This window comes from Cottoperca gobio, chromosome 20, assembly GCF_900634415.1.
Source record: "Cottoperca gobio chromosome 20, fCotGob3.1, whole genome shotgun sequence".
Lineage (NCBI taxonomy): Eukaryota > Metazoa > Chordata > Actinopteri > Perciformes > Bovichtidae > Cottoperca > Cottoperca gobio.
The window spans coordinates 8619400-8626884 of NC_041374.1; positions in this window are offsets into that span (position 1 = coordinate 8619400).

The window sequence follows — 7485 nt, forward strand, 5'->3', positions numbered from 1 at the left end:
CGGAAATCTTTTTGTGGAAATGACATTGTGTTTCCATTGCTCACTTTTTACAGTTCATTTCTGTGTATATGTAAGTATTGCACGGCTCAGTTCACCTGGATGGAGGTTCTTCGGTCACCTTTTTAAAGGAATACTTCACCCACAATATGAACATTTGTATATCAATTACTCACCCCTTGTTACCCTCAATTGAAGTAAATGGGAATTATATCAATACATCCGCGACTAACTCTCACACAACACTTCCACGCTACTTGTCCTTGTGTGTCCGAATTGTTTTAAGTATTAAGGTTGTATTGAGAATGTGTTTGAAAGCAGTGAGTATATGACATCGCCCCGCCCTTCTGCAATCACTCTCTGCTCACACCAAGAAAAGAAAAAAGCTTTATTTAGATTTGAACTTTGTGGTGGTCAAAAGATGCAAAGTTTGTCTTTGAGTATTTTATTGATAAAAAGCTTTTACTATGATACTGTGTGTGGAGTGTGGTCTCATCTTCATGCACTTCAGGTGACCCTTAGGGGTCAAGAAGAGGGCGCCGTAAAGTAGTGCTGCAGCTGTTGAAGACCGGAACTGGCTTTGATCAGTTTGGCCATTATCTGCAAACACACTTCCTCCTGAACAGCTGCTTCACCCACAATAAACATGAGGTAATAAAAAGGTCAACCCCCTCATTTATTTATCAATTAGAGCGTCAAGTTTTATAATCGTGTTGGTTTTAATGTCCCATATTCATTATCTAATGTGAAACTTTAAATGTATTTTGCTGCAGAAATCACCTAAAAATCTATTATTTAACTCTTACATGTGTAAAAGTACAATAGTCAGTGCTTCAGGGGACTCGCACACATTTAGAGCTTCATATATTCACATGTAGACGATTACGGACGCAGGAATGCCGTGTAGTTCACTCATGTTTGTAATAAGATACTGCATGTTTCTATTATGATGCATCAATATTTCAGTGCTTCTACTTGGATCAGACTAACACTTAAGTCTTCACCACAATGTAAGAAATTGATTAATAAAGCTACGGCTCCAGTCGACTCCACCTCACTTCACCTCTGCTGTCCACAAAGAACCTCCTATTACAGTAAAACCCACTCAATGCAACCTCATTGTCTTCTAATTTGATGACATCCCACATGTCCTCCTCGTTTCCCAGCAGCACCGGTAAAAAAGTGTCAAGTGAGCCGGCCACTTATCCGTCTGCACGAGACACAGGAAGTCTACTGACGGCCAATCAGACTAACTAATATAAATGCATTTCAAATGACATCTCTGCACGTAAGGGATTTAATCTATTCTCATCTCATGATTACTGACATACATGGGACAAATCTTTGCTTATGAAACAACTATACAACTAAACTATACATTTAAAGTTTCACATTAGATAATGAATATGGAACATTAAAGCCGACACGATTATAAAACGTGACGTTCTAATTGATAAATAAATGATTAACTCAAATGAGCAAAGACATTATTTAATGAGGAAGTTTGCTGCTGCGCTCAACGTGGACACTTGTTGATGTAACTCACTGACTAACTGCATCAGATATATTCAGTTAGCTCCACAGTGAAACAACAAGCTTTAAACTTGTTTTCCTCAATGTAAACATTTGTCAGCATCCAAAATATCTCTAATACTTCCATCTTCTGATAAATAAGCAGTAACACGATGACAGAGTTACTTACTGTGTGTGTGTGATGCTGGGGATGAGCTGAGCAGTCTTCTCCTCACGACTGCAATAGAGCTTTAAATAGTGTGGTGAGCTTCTGCCTCTATTGCATGCGGACGCTGCCCCTTGTGACCAAATGACTCTCCTGATGTTTCCACAGAGAAGAAGGCGAGCTCATGTTGTAATGAGATATGATGGCGAGCAGCAAACACACAGCTTCTGTCTCGCAATATGTTTCAGTTAATGTTTCTGGATACTTGATACTTGATTAATGAGGGAGAATTCGAATCGTTTAGACGATAATGGAATTTATTTCCACTAGAGCAGAGCTTTGTAAACTTTGGAGGCTTAAGGTCACCGAGAAAGTCCAACCCACAAGTCGTACAGTGCAGGATGAACATAGACAGCACGGCCTCGTTCCTGTGGATTGCTTTCTTTATTGAACGCTGAGTTAGATAATTATGTGAAGACACCAGACTCTGCACACTGAGACACACTGACAGGCTAAATCAGTGTGTGTGTATGTGTGTGTGTGAATTTAAACATATGTTTATGTTTAAATCCTGCAATCCAGTTTATACATTAAACATTTTAATTGTGTTATATAAACCCCTAGACTTTAATAACTGATGTCTTTCAGTAAGATTTCAAAACTTCCTGAACGTTCAAAACACATCGTGTGTGAAAAGAATATAAGAAAATAAAGTCAAAATTTAATGAGAATTTAAAGCTCTGTCTAAAATGTTTTTTTTAAGTGATTCAGCAGTAGCTGGATGTTTATGTCTGAATTCTCCGCTCTCACTTTACGGCAACGAGCTTCACAGAAGTGTGTTTGTGTCAAACTGAGTGTTCTGTGGTCACGTGCAACCAAAACAAAAGCCGTCATCAAGCGATAGCTCGACAAAGGTCGCCCTGCTCCTCGCAGGTGAGAATCCACACCTGTAGCTCTGAAGCCTGCAGGTGTTACAGCTGCTCAGTCGAAACACGTTCTCCAAAGACTCACCTTCTGCTCTGGACATTGTTTTCTATGGAAGGTACATTTTCTTCTCAGTCGCCATTATTTTGTTGTGTACGTGTAAGATTGCGCCGGCTCTCCCCTGCAGCTCTCTGTGGCTGAAACCGTGAAGTAGGACAATTTACATGCCTGACCTGGTCACGTAACTCCCATCTCCTCACACAACAGGCCAAACAAACATGCTCGTGTGTTATTTTTGATGTGGTTTTGATTGTTTTTTCCGAACAAATACTATATATTTGGATGAATGTGCTACAGGGGGTAGTGTTCTACAGCCCAGCTGCACTAGAGGAAGTAGAGCATGCATTCATGTCCACAGTAGCCTTTGCCATCAATTCAGATTTGCAGACCTGACCTTATTGTTATCATCTGAAAGGCTCCTTGACATTTTCCACAAACCAAAGTGGGAAACATGAGCACCCAGCTTCAGTACACCATTTATCAAAGCTTTACTCTGGAGAGGAAAGTATTTCCTTCACTGCCAGTGTTTGAGATGAGGCCCGTTCTGCTGCTTCTGCTTTTAAAGCAAGTGACGGAGAAGACAGACGACCTCTAAGACTTCATGCTGATGGTGGGGATTAACGAATATTCCTCCGGGAATCTGTATCAGGCAGGATTATCAGATAAAGTATATCATTAAAGAAGGATTATATGCGTACCAGCATTATCATGACGGGAATAAGCATCATCTGAGATTGTTGACTACTGAATGTATATTCTAATTGCCATGACTGCTGTGATGAATTTTATATTTTATTATTTTATTTTGAAAAGCAACTGGATTGAAATGAAAGTTAAGAACAGATTCATGCTCCACGGGATGAGTGTGTCTTTTAGGTTGACACTACTGAACAGATTGTTTTATGAAATTTGGTGCATATATTCATGTCCCCCTCAGGATGAAATGTAATAACTTTGGTGATCCTTTCCGTGTAGCACCATCGTCGGGTGAAACATACGCTAAGATGATGCACATTGAACCTGCTACACAAACATCAGTGTTATCGTTTCCCGGCTGAAACATCAACGACTTAACCTCTGAATCAAACACTAAAAACTAATTGCAAACACTGACGTAGATCAGATTGACAGTTCCTGCTTTATAACTAATGAACCAATACATACGCAAACAAGCAAACACATTTCTAATTGTAGTAAAGATCTTTAAGTTTTACTTCGCTGTCTAACAGCCAAACGTATCCATCACAGTAAATGTCACCTGCTTTATATATTCAGATCCAGAGTCCAAACCCGGCACAAGACTAATATTTGCCCAGTTATTGTTCTCGCAGGTTATCTTTGATACGTGTTATTGTCCGAGGAATATTTGCGGGAAAGCCCCACATGCAGCAGAGAGCGAGTGTTGGCTCTCTAGTTGAGCTTGATGACTCGCCTGAATCAGGTTGTATGAGATAAATAAACACGAGTATGCACAATATACACAATATGCTGGTGTTTGTTTTGTGTGTGATCAATTAATGCACAAAGGTGGAGATGGAAGAAAGGGAAGACTAAATGAAGTGTGCTTTGTGTACTAAATTTATTTCATGGGTTGTTGGTGTATACGTAATGGCTCTGTAATTTGAATATCCTGCCGTTCAGACGCAGTATATGTGTATTTAGCAGTGAAGTGGCGCCCGTGTCAAGACGCTCCGCTGCACCTGTTCAACTGCTGACGAGTCGGTTACAAGCTCAGGGGCTGGAACGGGTCTGAATTATACATCCATGCCATTATGCAGAGGACATACTACATACTGCATAAAATATAGCATCACATGCTCCCCCACATGCTAACTCATGCGTTTGATACCACTATTACTAATACACATAAAAACTATGTTTCCAATTTTACACTTTTCCCCTAATTTACATATTGAGTGTTTTATTGGCAGCAGAACCTCTTCAGGCAACAAGGAGAAATATTTGTTATTTAAAGATCCAGTGTGAAGTATTTATTACAGTTTTTATTAGTTTATAATCACCAGAAACTGAAATGGTTCTGTTTTCGATCCCTTCACCGCCATGTTTTGTGCATATTCTTATTATTTTTATTGTTGTTTTTATTATATTTTGTTCTAATACTTTGCCATCATTTTCCGTACTATATATCAATTTTGTGTTCTTAATAACATTGTGAATTTTTAACATTATTTAGGTGTGTTTTCTGCCTCTTATCTGTTATGCTTTTTAAATGTAAAATAAACTTAAAAAACTCAAACTTAGCTCAGAACCGACAAACCAGCTGTCTCTAGATGTGGCTTCACTTTTACTTTGAAACAGCAGTTTGAATTTTGTGGCACGCATGCAGCGGTTGGAAGACGAAGAAGAAGAAGAAAGAAAAGGAATAAGTTCTGCTGGATGTTGTGTTGTGAGAAGTTTGTTCAGGTATCTAATCTGCCACCTCTCCATCCTCCACACTGCTCCTTCAAAGTCGCTCGTAGGATTATTGGATTCCTAAGTGTGAAAAGGAAACGTTCACGTGTTGCTGCTGCACACAGAAGTGGCTGAGAGCAGCAGTACACAGAGTGCTTCACCTGCAGAGCTGTCAATCAGAAGTTTGAACAGCCTAAGTGGTGTGTGTGTGTGTGTGTGTGTGTGTGTGTGTGTGTGTGTGTGTGTGTGTGTGTGTGTGTGTGTGTGTGTGTGTGGTCCTGGTAACATGTGGTGTTGGATCACTTATAGATGAGCTTACCTCTTAAGAGTGGCTGCGTCCTCGGGGAGCGCGCAGCAGGCCTGGACTGCCAGGCTGCTTTTTGACACTCTATTTGTCCCCTTCTGAAAAGACAGTCAGCATGTTTGACTGTTCACGTGTCTTGTCGCTGGATTATATTCACAAAATGAAACTTTTAATGCTTATGTTGCTCGTTTCAGTGGTTTGTGGCGAGCTCTTCGCACGTTGTAAATCACTCTGAACCAACAATGCAAATTTCTGTATAATTGTGTTTGCACGGTGAATCTCTTCAGTCATACTGGGGATTAGATTCTTTCTAAGAATATAATTAAGAGCTCAAAAACATGCTTTCATGCTTTACAGAGATATGAAGTTCTGCCAGAGGCTTTTCCTCTTTTGAGAAATGTTATGATGCTTGTATTTCTGATGTTAATGTGTTAATAACAGTGACATGAGTTATGTCTGGTTTTAATGTGACACAGTGTCTGTCCATTGAGCTTCGTCTTCAGTGTCAGTAAAGCTTAATGAGTAACTGAAGTTGTCTTTAGCTCCACTAATAACTTTCTTTAGTGCAGAATCTGCAGACTGTGTCAGACGTGGACTTCTCTCAGTGCACAGTTTTATTCATGTATTCATGTATTCAGTGTAAATCAGCACTTTTTAAGGGCCATGTTATTATTTTTTGCTTGCTGCAAAGTTATGAAAAGTTTATAAGACCCTTTTACACGTTGACTCACATGTGTATGGGGGCCGAGAGGTGACAAGGTAAAAAAAAAAAAGAAGAAACACATAAATGTTCACCTTAAATAAAAAAGAATGTTTAGCAGAAAATGTCAAGTGAACATGTTTTATAAAAATAATTAACCTTTGCTTATTCAGGGAGATTGACTCAGCAGAAGCTCTTTTACAGCAACACACTTCACATTCATACGGGTTGAGTTAAAAACAACAATTACATAACAAGTCTTAACATTTTTACTTATTTTATATTTATATTTATTTATTTATTTTACTTTCAAACTTTGTTTCTTGCCTCCGACATGCTAATCGTCCCACTGTGAGAACTGTGCAGTCTCAGAAGTGGGATTAGTACTTGTGCTCTCTGAGGCGGCTCTGATTTATGGTTTAGAAAGATATTTCTGAACCTAACTCTTTGAAATGTTCCCCTCGTGGGCTAAACATTTTCGCGGCATAACACGATAATGTTCATAGTATTTGTGCATGACAGGCTGTGGGTCAGAGCGGTGTTGGAAATGAGATGATGTCCCCTCCTCTAGGAGAATAAAAAGAGTGTTTCTCTCTCTTCCCTTTCGATTCTTTGTTTTCTCTCTTCACAAAGCCCCAGCTGGTCCGAGCTAAGCTGAGGTGAGCTCAGCGGCATTGTCTTGAGAATACTGTGAGCATTATGACTGCTGAAGCCCCCTGAGGTCTAAATCCTTGATCCTGGTGACGCTGATTATCTGTGTGGATTCACACAGGTCAAACTGGAAAAACAATCATGAGCTTCACAGGCTGCCGCTGCTGCTCTGCTGCCGCTGCTGCTCTGCTGCTGCTGCCGCTCTGCTGCTGCTGCCGCTCTGCTGCTGCTCTGCTGCCGCTCTGCTGCTGCTGCCGCTCTGCTGCTGCTCTGCTGCCGCTCTGCTGCTGCTGCCGCTCTGCTGCTGCTGCCATCAAGTCAGAGTCAGCATCATTCCTGTCCCATCCCAACTTCACCATCTGCTCAGCCATGCCCTCACACACTTGACATTGGATTTGTCAGCATTCTAGTTTTCTTCCAAAACTCTTTAAGATTATGGACATTGTAAAAGTTCACTTTGAAAACTGTGCCAGCTACTAATGATTTCACACTGGCAGAAGTGAAACTAATGCAAAGATACCGTAGGGAGAAATGTAGTTTGTGCGCACACACACACACACACACACACACACACACACACACACACACACACACACACACACACACACACACACATACACACACTGAGACTGTTGTATAATGACCTCCGCACGTCGTTCTGTTCCTCACCATAGAGTAACTGCTCATTCACGTGTAAAGAGAAAGTTATTTGACCACGTCCAGCGTTCCTGGATATATTTATGCCGCCGCTGCACGACA